This window comes from Podarcis bocagei (assembly GCF_964188305.1).
Source record: "Podarcis bocagei genome assembly, chromosome: 9".
Classification (NCBI taxonomy): Eukaryota; Metazoa; Chordata; class Lepidosauria; order Squamata; family Lacertidae; genus Podarcis; species Podarcis bocagei.
Genome location: NC_138134.1, coordinates 9,177,378 through 9,189,694, shown reverse-complemented (window position 1 = coordinate 9,189,694; position 12,317 = coordinate 9,177,378). Strand labels below are relative to the sequence as shown.

The 12,317-nt window shown below is 42.6% G+C and overlaps 1 long non-coding RNA gene across 1 annotated transcript in view; it reads left to right on the top strand.

Annotated features, from left to right (window-relative positions):
• The window catches only part of LOC308594669, a 99,703-nt gene extending 96,928 nt beyond the window's left edge, over positions 1 to 2,775 (top strand). The window contains exon 3 of the long non-coding RNA XR_014011544.1: positions 2,160 to 2,775. This is a non-coding gene — a long non-coding RNA (uncharacterized lncRNA). The remainder of the gene's footprint in view (positions 1 to 2,159) is intronic.
• The last annotated feature ends 9,542 nt before the right edge of the window (positions 2,776 to 12,317 follow it).

The following is a 12,317-nucleotide window of genomic DNA, read 5'->3' as shown; positions in this document are numbered from 1 at the left end:
TTATTTAGACGGAAAAATGTGCTTTGAATTTTCTCCAAAGGTGGGTGTACGTGTTTCAACACCCCAAAGATAGATCAGTTGATAGAGAATGAGACTCTTCATCTCAAAGTCATGGGTTCGAATCCCATTCTGGGCAAAAGATGTCTACATTGCAGGGGGTTGGACTAGATGACCCTCATGGTCCTTTTCAACTCGACAATTCTATCATCCTATATACACTATTTTCTCATCTCTGATTTGTTGTTGTTGTTTAGTCGTTTAGTCATGTCCGATTCTTCGTGACCCCATGGACCAGAGCACGCCAGGCACTCCTGTCTTCCACTGCCTCCCGCAGTTTGGTCAGACTCATGCTGGTAGCTTCGAGAACACTGTCCAACCATCTCGTCCTCTGTCGTCCCCTTCTCCTTGTGCCCTCAATCTTTCAGAGCTGGTGCTGGTGTTTCTCCAAGGAAGGGAAAAGTCGGGCTACGGAGGTGTCATGATGAACCTCACCATCTAGTTCTCTTCATCTTCAGACTATCAATCAACTTAGTTATTGCCACTAAAAGAGAAGCGAAAGCTGGTCCTTGGAAGGAAAAAGGTGGGATAGGTTGGATAATGTAGCGTTGTGGCTGGGTTAAGGCTAAAGTAACTCCAGTTCCAAAAGGGACACGGGTGGTGCTGTGGGTTAAACCACAGAGCCTAGGACTTGCCGATCAGAAGGTCGGCAGTTCGAATCCCCACGATGGGGTGAGCTCCCGTTGCTCGGTCCCTGCTCCTGCCAACCTAGCAGTTCGAAAGCATGTCAAAGTGCAAGTAGATAAATAGGTACTGCTCCGGCGGGAAGGTAAACGGCGTTTCGGTGCACTGCCCTGGTTCGCCAGAAGTGGCTTAGTCATGCTGGCCACATGACCCGGAAGCTGTATGCCGGCTCCCTCGGCCAATAAAGCGAGATGAGCACCGCAACCCCAGAGTTGGTCACGACTGGACCTAATGGTCAGGGGTCCCTTTACCTTTACTTTAACTCCAGTTCCAATCCTTGTTCAGCCATGAAGCTCAACGAGATGACCTTGGGCCAGCTACCATTTCTCAGTTTAACTTTCCTTGCTGGATGGAATAAAAGATAAAATGAGAGAAGAACAACAACTATACACCTGAGTTCCTCTGAAGATAGACAGATAGACAGTAGAAGAAAACACAGGCTTTTGTTGTAACCAAACATATGAGATCTTTGCCTTTCAGTCCATCAAAAATTAATAAAAGGATTTATGAGCTGATTATCATTTATTTTCAAATCCCCAAACTATCTAATTATTACATTTGCTCTAGTAATATCCCAAGATTGCTATCAGAAGAAATTAAAATTATTTTAATTAAACAACAATTTTGGCAGTTCAGCATATGGGAGCTTAATTCTGCAACACTGTTTAACTCAGTTAAATGTTCCATGGAAAAGAATAGCTTACAAGGAGTCAGCCTTGTCCCCAAATGCTCATTTGGTATTGCATGCCTATTCCATGGAAATTATGACAAATTAAACTAACACTTCCCAATTAGATTCCTAGGAAACAGTCACTGGAGAAATTTGAAATACTGCTAGCTATGTAGGAAAGTATATTACATATTCCCTTTGTTTCCTTTCCTTGTCTCTTTCATTTGCTTTAAAACCATCTCCTGCCTTCAGCAATTTCCTGCCTTTCCCATCATTATTGGCAGATAATGAGGAGAGTGCCATTGGAAACAACATGTTGTTGATATTCACATCCAAGAATGTCCTAAAGTTGGATATTGATTCAGTATGATGGGTGGAGGGGAAATCCATTGTTACTTTCCCAGTGTTCACATTTATTGCTATCTGACTGTTAAAAGAAAAAATATAGCAAGCAAAATATAATATAGTAAACTAAAAGAAGAGAAGACTAAAAGGATATTATTCAACAATGAGTTACAACAATTGTTACATATAAATATATGTTTTATTTAAAGTAAGATACTGATTGGTTCAAAATTGGGAAAGGAGTACGACAAGGCTGTATATTGTCTCCCTGCTTATTTAACTTATATGCAGAATTCATCATGCGAAAGGCTGGGCTGGATGAATCCCTAGCTGGAATTAAGATTGCCGGAAGAAATATCAACAACCTCAGATATGCAGATGACACAACCTTGATGGCAGAAAGTGAGGAGGAATTAAAGAACCTTTTAATGAGGGTGAAAGAGGAGAGCACAAAATATGGTTTGAAGCTCAACATCAAAAAAACAAAGATCATGGCCACTGGTCCCATCACCTCCTGGCAAATAGAAGGGGAAGAAATGGAGGCAGTGAGAGATTTTACTTTCTTGGGCTCCATGATCACTGCAGATGGTGACAGCAGCCACGAAATTAAAAGACGCCTGCTTCTTGGGAGAAAAGCAATGACAAACCTAGACAGCATCTTAAAAAGCAGAGACATCGCCTTGCCAACAAAGGTCCGTATAGTTAAAGCTATGGTTTTCCCAGTAGTGATGTATGGAAGTGAGAGCTGGACCATAAAGAAGGCTGATCACCGAAGAATTGATGCTTTTGAATTATAGTGCTGGAGGAGACTCTTGAGAGTCCCATGGACTGCAAGAAGATCAAACCTATCCATTCTGAAGGAAATCAGCCCTGAGTGTTCACTGGAAGGACAGATCGTGAAGCTGAGGCTCCAATACTTTGGCCACCTCATGAGAAGAGAAGACTCCCTGGAAAAGACCCTGATGTTGGGAAAGATGGAGGGCCCAAGGAGAAGGGAATGACAGAGGACGAGATGGTTGGACAGTGTTCTCGAAGCTACCAGCATGAGTTTGACCAAACTGCGGGAGGCAGTGGAAGTCAGGAGTGCCTGGCGTGCTCTGGTCCATGGGGTCAAGAAGAGTCGGACACGACTAAACGGCTAAACGACAAGTGATGCTCAAATTACTAGCGAGCGGGCAACCTCTCTCTTTATTCTGCCTTGTTTCCTTACCTACTGCTTTTAGAATAAGCCTCTGCCATGCACTTTGCATGGGGAAATGTGCCGACTCTAGGAAGCTGAATTCAAGAGCTGAGTTGAAGCTGACTAAAGCCACTGCAGAGTGCAGGAGGGAGGAAGCGAGAAACAGCTGGAGCTGGGCCGGCTTCCAAGACAAAACATTCATGATTGATGACTAAAAGCAAGTCCGTATAGGGCCCTTTATTTCAGGGTTTTATTAACTCTTTAGCTGTTTTCCTATTTCAATATGGGAAAAGACATTGGCAGGTATGCAATTTATTGCTAACCAGGCAGATTGAACCTCTCTCCTTTTTCTTTTTTTTAAATAATATTTTATTGATTTTCCAAAAACAACAATATAAAAAGAAAAGAAAACAAACTGACTTCCCTCTAATCCCTTCCCTGGTTCCATTATTTGTTAACATGCTGCATGTCCATTCTTAAATTTATAACATATTTAAATCACTTATTATCCATTCATTGTAAAATTAAAATTACAAGTAAACTTAAACCCCTGCTAATGTAATTAATCTGTGTACATTGATTCTGTATATATGCAATAAACATATTTCACTCTTCCTTAAATTCATTCTCGTCTCTTCCTCTTAATTTCATCGTCAATTTTGCCATTTCAGCATAGTCCATTAGTCCATTTCACTGGAGTTAAGTACCAGCAGATTGAAACTCTCAAACAGCTAATGAATCCTGTATATGCTGAATCCCAGTCTCAGAATCAAAGCCCATGGTATTGTTCATGCACTGTATACTGTGAGGGAAGAGACTCCATCAGGCAAGGCCTCTTTCCACCTGCCTTGCCCCACCCTCCGGCCCTGGGACTCCTCATAAGGGAGCTGTTCCTGGAGGAAGAACTGTGAGGAGAGACTCCATCAGGCAAGGCCTTTTTCCACCTGCCTTGCCCCACCCTCTAGTCTCTGCTTCTCACTTTGTATTGTATTATTTTATGTACTGTGGCTTGCCATTGTTTTATTGATTATAGTTTAGAAATTATTTATTGTAACTGTTGAGTGGATTTCTGTTTAACTTTTATATGTTATTATTATTGAATACTATTCTAATGATTGTTGAATGTTACTTTTTTGATGTAGGTTGCCTATTTTAAAGTTATGTTTTATTACCACATTTTTCTAGTGCATTGGATTGTTATAAGATGTACATTTTTTGTTTCTTCAGCTTGTAAACTGCTTTGACTGTTGCAAGATAGAAAGATGGTACAGTGGTACCTCGGGATGCGAACGGGATCCATTCCGGAGCCCCGTTTGCATCCTGAAGTGAACGCAACCCACATCTGCGCGGGGTCATGATTTGCCGCTTCTGCACATGTGCACAGAGTCATTTTGAGCGTCTGCGCATGCACAAGCGGTGAAACCCGGAAGTAACGCATTCTGTTACTTCCAGGTCACCGCGGAGCACAACCTGAAAACACTCAACCTGAAGCTACTTCAACCCAAGGTATGACTGTATACAAATTAAAAATGATGATGATGATACTGTACTTGATTCTGTACCTTGTGTACCCAGGTTTGTAGGAAGGGGGGCGGGGGGAGTGGACTGCCCCAGGTGCCCTCACTGAGGGGGGTGACATTTGGCGTGCTGTTCGCCCACAACTGCCAAACCTACCCCGAGCTGTCAGAGGAAGGGGGGAGCCGCGTTGCTTTGCCGACGGCATTCCCCCCTTCATTTTGACAGCTTGGGGGAGGCTTGGGAGTCATGGGTAGGCAGCGCACCAAATGTCCGCTATGGCTGGCTTGCTCACTCCGGCCCCAGCTGCAGTGCACGCACCACTCCAGGCACCCGAGCAGCTATCCCGCGCCTGGGAGGGCACCCTCCACGCCCCTCCCATCTTGGGAGCACGCCCGTCCTGTGGCCATTGTGCTTACCTCACTCTTGCGCAGCACTTCAAAAGGCCTTACACAGATCATCATAGCAGGTTGCGCCAATGCCTGTTATCTATGTCCACTCTGCTGTAATCTAACCTCAACATAATGGCACAAAATTACTGGTTAGCCATCAGAGTTAGTGGCGTCACATGTAAATAACATGCAGTGTGGGCAGAAAATGTCTTTGATTTCCAGAAAATAAAAGCAAAAACCTTAAGTCGTCTGATGACAAAATAATGATTAAACAGATTTACAGAAGTTTGCTGTAAATAGTAGATTTCTCTTTCATATTATTTCCCCTACATAGGGGGATCCCATCCACCAATCCCAGTTCCTGCTCACTCGAGAGGGGGGAATACCCATAGCTAGCAAAGAAGGGAGACCCATAGCTAGCAAATGAAGAATAATGAAGAAATCTGACCCAGAAGCCTTTATAATGTCAGTATCTGATCTGTGGCTGTTATGTAATGAAGCTTTTTTGCTGACATGGTGGTCTCCCTCACTGCAGTTCCCTTCTTTGGCTAAAACCAAGTGGTAATCACAGGATGAATCTCCACTTGACATTCTTTAGGGCTGTGTACATATTAGCATCTTAAAATGCAGCTAGGTTATTCTCTTTCTCAATTTGGAAGCTGTTTGGGAGAGAAATGCATCGAAATGTAGTTTTTCAGAACAAATGACAGGACTGTGCACATTGCCACAGTCACTTCTACACACAAATATAGCAGTCTTAGTTTAAAGGGATTTGATTTTTCAGAGATGGGAACAAGCAACCAATATCCTAGATGTGTAACATGATACACACAACACCTTAGAAGCATACCCCCAACGTTTCTCTGATGAAAACAGGGACGCCCTATTCCATAACAACAACAACAACAACAACCAATCTGACTGGGTTGCTCCAGTCATTCTAGGCGGCTTCCAACATATATTTAAAAAATAATAAAACATTAAACATTACAAAACTTCTCTGTACAGGGCTGCCTTCAGATGTCTTCTAAAGCTGCCTTCAGATGTCTCCTTGGCCCATGGGTCTCATAACTCCATCCCCTCCTAACTTTCTCCAATGAAAATAGGGACGTCCTACCATACCCCTCCAACATTTCTTAGGGATGTCCTCAAGAAAAGTGGGGCGTTCTGGGATAAACTGAGGCAGCTTCTGAAAATCCAGGACTGTCCCTGCATAAAAGGGGGCACTTGGAGGATCTGCAGAAGGACTTATTCAGGCAGCAGTCTCCTTCTTGGCAATGAGTCTACAAGCTGACCTCATGGCTACAAAATCAGCTCAATTTTTGCATACACACACACACACACACACACACACACACACACACACACACAGTGGTACCTTGGGTTAAGTACTTAATTCGTTCCGGAGGTCCGTTCTTAACCTGAAACTGTTCTTAATCTGAAGCACCACTTTAGCTAATGGGGCCTCCTGCTGCCACTGTGCCACCGGAGCATGATTTCTGTTCTCATCCTGAAGCAAAGTTCTTAACCCGAGGTACTATTTCTGGGTTGGCAGAGTCTGCAACCTGAAGCGTATGTAACCTGAAGCCTATGTAACCCGAGGTACCACTGTATATATATTGCATTCCCCCCATTCTTCTCACCTTCTGCTATGTGTAACATTGCGCCTGATTAAGAGTTCTGAAGGAGGACCAAAGCTCAGCAAAACAACATTTCCTTTCCCATACAGAAGGTTCTAGATTTAATCCCTGGTATCTCAAAGTAGGTCCAGAAAGGTCTCCTTTTCTGAAACCCTGAGGAGTCACTGCTAGTCAGTGTCGACAATATTGAGATAGATTGATGGTCTGACTCAGTGTAAGGCAGCTCCCTTGTTTTCCTGGGCAAACTAAATGCAATTGCCTTTTTTTCAGGACCAGCATAACTACCTCTTCTTTTTATGAACCTTTATTCAAGTAAATGAAGAGTGTTCTGGGATAAAAAGTAGGCTAGCAAGACCTTGCCCAAAGCCAATATCTCTCAGTGCAGATTTATTTTGAAAAGAATGACATGGAGATTGACAGCAATCACTTTGCTACAGCCATTTCATGCAAAACTCTTTTGTCCTGGGCACAGTCTGCTGGCAAATCCTTCTTGATCAAAGCACCTTGAAAGAAATAGGACCTCTGCAAGAGTATCCTCTGATGGCAGGAAGATATCTGGTGAAGGTGGCTGGTCCTCACTTTTGTTGCTCTCAGAAAGGATCCGTTGTAGCAAATGGGTAACTTCAGAGGTTCTTTTTAAACCTTCAAGTGATTGAGACCTTTACAGCTGTCTTTGTTGTTGTTGTTTAGTTGTTTAGTCATGTCTGACTCTTCGTGACCCCACGGACCAGAGCACGCCAGACACTCCTGTCTTCCACTGCCTCCCACAGCTTGGTCAAACTCATGCTGGTAGCTTTGAGAACACTGTCCAACCATCTCGTCCTCTGTCGTCCCCTTCTCCTTGTGCCCTCCATCTTTCCCAGCATCAGGGTCTTTTCCAGGGAGTCTTCTCTTCTCATGAGGTAGCCCAAGTACTGGAGCCTCAGCTTCAGGATCTGTCCTTCCAGTGAGCACTCAGGGCTGATTTCCTTCAGAATGGATAGGTTTGATCTTCTTGCAGTCCATGGGACTCTCAAGAGTCTCTTCCAGCACCATAATTCAAAAGCTCTCACTTCCATACATCACTACTGGGAAAACCATAGCTTTAACTATACGGACCTTTGTTGGCAAGGTGATGTCTCTGCTTTTTAAGATGCTGTCTTTAGTAATTTTATTTAAAAGGACTTGGAATATGCAAGTTGATATGTTTACATTTTCTTAAATATATCTCCCAAATACTAATTTCAAATGCCTCATTTGATCATGTCCTCGACTCTGATAGTCAACTCTAAGGATGTGCAAATCTTTTCCTGTTATAGTGGTACCTCGGGTTACATACGCTTCAGGTTACATACGCTTCAGGTTACATACGCTTCAGGTTACAGACTCCACTAACCCAGAAATAGTGCTTCAGTTTAAGAACTTTGCTTCAGGATGAGAACAGAAATCGTGCTCCAGCGGCACGGCAGCAGCGGGAGGCCCCATTAGCTAAAGTGGTGCTTCAGGTTAAGAACAGTTTCAGGTTAAGAACGGACCTCCGGAACGAATTAAGTACGTAATCCGAGGAACCACTGTATTTCCACAAATTCTCACTTTAAAGAAAGTTACATAAAACGTGCAGGACCCTGGGCCACAGAAACAAACATGTAATTATTATAGAGGTATGTTTCCCCCTCCCCCAATGTATTCATTCATTGAGGTATTTTGAGACCACTTTTCAGTTCTGTAATTTTAAAGGAAACTCACAAGAATCATAAGCAGGTTGGAACAGTGCCCTAGAAGTATAAAAATACACATAAAATAAAAATAAAATCAAACACGAACAGCAAGTTATTCAACATTTAAGCTCAGTAGCCAGCATTGTTGCACATTCCATCTCCTTTAAGGACACAGGAATCTGGCCTAACCACCTGATTCACCTCCTTTGTTTACATGGGGACACATAGGCAGAATATCTATCACGTCTGAAAAATTATTTTCAAACTAACTGCCAAGGAATTTGAAGGAGGATGGAGGGAAAATAGACACTTCTGGGGCTCTGACAGGGGCATGAGCAAGAAAAATACATATGGACTGGATAACTGAGTAATGGTAGGGCTAAGGTGGTAGGGCAGAAATAACTGCGAGATCCACAGTATTCAGCAATATTATGGGTTCAACAGACAAATATCATTCAGGATCTAATATACGGATAATGAGCTCAAATAAATAAATCGGGTACCAGTGAAAATATCTTAACAAGGCAGCAAGAGTTCTGATCGCGGCAAAATGGAAGAGTAATGCAATCCCCTCTATACAAGATTGGATCCAAAAGCTAACAAAATATGCCAAATTAGATGGTCTATCAGAAAAAATAAAGAACAAATCAAACAGGAATTTGTTTCAGAATGGGAGGTTTTCAAAGAATATCTGAAAAATAAATAAAATAGTTTAAATTATGTTGCAGCATTCGAGGAACTTCAGTAATAGTTGCAAGGTAGATATATGAAACTAGATATATTAAGAATAAGTTTAATTATGATAAAAGTGTGTATTGGCAATAAGTATTATGAAATCGAAATATGGAGTAGACAGGAGGTTGGGTCTTTAGTGTTAAGACCAATTTATGTTATATTGTTTGTTAAGAAAATTATGTGTCTATAGTTATTCCTGTGTGTAATTTGGTATTTGTGTTTTTTTTTTCTTTTTTCTTGCTGTATCAATAAAAAAAGAAAAGAAAATATCTTAACAAGGAACCTCAGTTGCTTCTACCCAAAATGGCAAAATAAGGACCAGAGCGCTCGTAATTAGGGATATTCCAGGGTGATCTAACAATAATTCTATTGTGTTCAGTTAATTTGCCATGAGGGATAACTTGCACCATCCAAAGGCCTATTGTTTTTGTTGACTGTTTACTAGCTATTCTGTAATGGGCTAGAAGTCTCTCAGGACAGACAGACCTCTGCTCTGTACATCCTAGGAACTGAATTAAGTCGTTGGGTGGGGGCCAAAGTTTCGAGGAACTCTTGGCTCTCTCCAGTTCTTTTGACCAAAACAGCTTGCACTGCTAACAGCTCTCTGTTCTCCACCACAATCAGCATGTTGTCTAAACAGGCTATTATTTTGAGCCCTAGCTCACAGAAGGCTGGTACCATGGAGCCGACAAATGGTAGTCTGGAGCTCTGCCAAACGATCGCCTTCCCAGCAAAGCTCAGAGGAACCTTTGACATTCTTTCCCTTGTAGGACACAGAGACACCCCTCTGGCCTAATCTCAATGACCAATCGCCTTGCACCGAAATGTCTCTTAGGAGATAGAGACTGTCAATTTACAATGTCTGTTATTGGTATAGTGCTCAAAGCATTCAGCCCGCTGATTTATTCTCTTGTTATTTCGGACATTGCTTACAAAATGTTGCTTTCCTCGGGGAGTTTTTATCGTTGCTTTTCTTTTCAAAAAAAAGGCCAGAAGCGTCTGTTGAGCCAGAGTCTTATTTGCATCTGTGGGTTGGTTTGCACACAAACATAAGAAAGACCCAAAGACCCACCTAGTCCAGAAGCCTGTTTTCACACTGGTCTGCAAGTGGGACGTGAATGTAACATACCACCTCCTCTTATGATTTCCATTAACACTGGTATCCCAAGACCTAGTGTCTCCAACAGTGGGGGATGTGCATGTACAGTCGTACCTTGGAAGTCAAACAAAATCCATTCTGAAGTCCCTTCGACTTTCAAAATGTTCAAAAATCAAAGCACAGCTTCTGATTTGCTGCAGGGAGCTCCTGCAGCCATTGGGAAGCTGTGGAAACCCCACTGGACATTCAGCTTCTAAAAATACAGTGGTACCTCTGGTTACATACTTAATTTGTTCAGAGGTCTGTTCTTAACCTGAAACTGTTCTTAACCCGAAGCACCACTTTTAGCTAATGGGTACTCCCACTGCTTCCACGCCACAGCTGCGCAATTTCTGTTCTCATCCTGAAGCAAAGTTCTTAACCTGAGGTACTATTTCTTGGTTAGCGGAGTCTGTAACCTGAAGCGTATGTAACCTGAAGCGTATGTAACCCGAGGTACCAGTGTAGTTCGGAAACCAGAACACTCACTTCCGGGTATCGATCGTTCGGGAGCCAAAACGTTCAGAAACTAAGCTGTTCAAAAACCAAGATACGAATGTACATTGCTTGATTACTCTATATTTTATTACTGCGCATTTGGGGTTAGTTCATACATGCAAGTTTATCGCTCGATGCTTGCAAAATCAAGCAATGTTATTTTAGTTGCCAGTCAACAAGCAGAAAGCAAGCCAAATGATGTGTGGCAGATGAACAGCCCTCACCAAATTATGTTACACAATTGGGCAGAAATTGGGGCCACCTTCAATGTTACATCCCTGTCTGACCCAGCCTACCTCCCCCCAGCCTACATGATTAAAGTGGGAAATTTGCTATAAGCTAGACGCGGGTGGCGCTGTGGGTTAAACCACAGAGCCTAGGACTTGCTGATCAGAAGATTGGCGGTTCGAATCCCCGCAACGGGATGAGCTCCCGTTGCTCAGTCCCTGCTCCTGCCAACCTAGCAGTTCGAAAGCACATCAAAGTGCAAGTAGATAAATAGGTACCGCTCTGGCGGGAAGGTAAACGGCGTTTCCATGCGCTGCTCTGGTTTGCCAGAAGTGGCTTAGTCATGCTGGCCACAGAAGCTGTACTCCGGCTCCCTCGGCCTATAAAGTGAGATGAGTGCCGCAACCCCAGAGTCGGTCACAACTGGACTTAGTGGTCAGGGGTCCCTTTACCTTTACCTTTACCTTTACCTTTATCTTTACATTTCAGTGCATTGTCTTTAAAATGCTATGCAAAGGAGTTTGCACTAGGCAAGGTAAGTTTGTCTCTAGCTAAATGCAGCAAAAAAGGGGGTAGATGTTTCTGTTCAGGTTAATTGATGACTTATCCTGGAAACCCAAGAGCTTTCTCACAAAAGGAAGATGAAACTCGGCATCTAAAATCAGTTGCAGGAGCCAGCAGCAGTAGGAGCTCAGAACATCGACCCTTAACAAGCAAGATGAGTACATAGGATCCCTTTCTGGGACCAGAGAGAGGAAAGATTATTGAACTGTATCAATGGCTAAACGACTGGACGGCACTTTTTGCTTGCTTAAGAGCAATGTGTTGTTGTTTTTTAAGTTTGTAACATTTATTTGTAACTATTTTGAGACTGTTCTGCAGTAAGGCTTTGAAAAATTCTTGTGGTGGAGAGAAAATTCTTTTCTACTCTGCACAAGGTCCAGATCAGGTATTCTGCTTGCAGCAACTATAATATTCACATGAATGTCCTTGCATGACTTAGAACCCTGTGCAGTCAGGCTTCTAAATTGTGCAGGACCTATGAAAGCGTAGGATGCTTTCTGCTTCAGACCTCCCTTAGTGCATGAATGGCCAGGAGAGCAAGCAGGGACAAAGCCCCTACTACTTTTACGTCGTTGTCAGCTGCCATGGAACTTACGGTGAAGGGCGAGTATTTTTTTATATATATATATATATAATTTTTATTAACCGACCAATCAAATCAAATCAAATCACATCACATAAATTCCAAATTACAAAGCCGAATTTTAAATTTTTGTTGAGGGGACCCATATTTCAAGATCCGAAGGGGGATTCTGATCATCTTCTTGCTACTGCGTTATTGTCCAAATCAGTCCGAACATAGTTCATAATTCTATCCAGTCTTATCTTGCTGTTTCCACATCTCATCTTGTTCGTATATTTTTCTTTTTTCTTTATGATCTCTTCTGATAATCTCCTTAAGCAGATAAACACTAATTATATCCTGTGTGGATTTTCCGTTCATCCAATCCTCGTATCGAGATGGTTTCTATATA